Genomic DNA, 342 nt, shown 5'->3' with positions numbered 1-342 from the left:
TTTATACTTTCATGCCAGATAAAAATATAAATTCTTGCTCCACTTGTGTGCAACTACGATTTTTGTGGGTGGTATCGCTGACTTCTCAATTTGCAATGTTAACTTTTGGTTATCGAATTTAGACATGTTTAAACAGGGCACTTTCTAGTACATTGCTTCTACTACGTGCATTTACAAGTCATTCACATCGAAAGTTTATCGTTGCCTGTTATTGGAGGGCTACTTGTCACCCGATAATGTTCTAGATAATAATTTTTCTCCTGATTGTCTGTTTCTCATTCCAGTCTCTCGTTTTTCTCTACTTTTATTTTCCATGTACATGACATAGAGTTGTCTGAGCGA

The sequence above is a fragment of the Penaeus monodon genome, chromosome 27, assembly GCF_015228065.2.
Source record: "Penaeus monodon isolate SGIC_2016 chromosome 27, NSTDA_Pmon_1, whole genome shotgun sequence".
Classification (NCBI taxonomy): Eukaryota; Metazoa; Arthropoda; class Malacostraca; order Decapoda; family Penaeidae; genus Penaeus; species Penaeus monodon.
The sequence above is the reverse complement of the archived record's forward strand: the minus strand, read 5'-3'. Positions refer to the sequence as shown.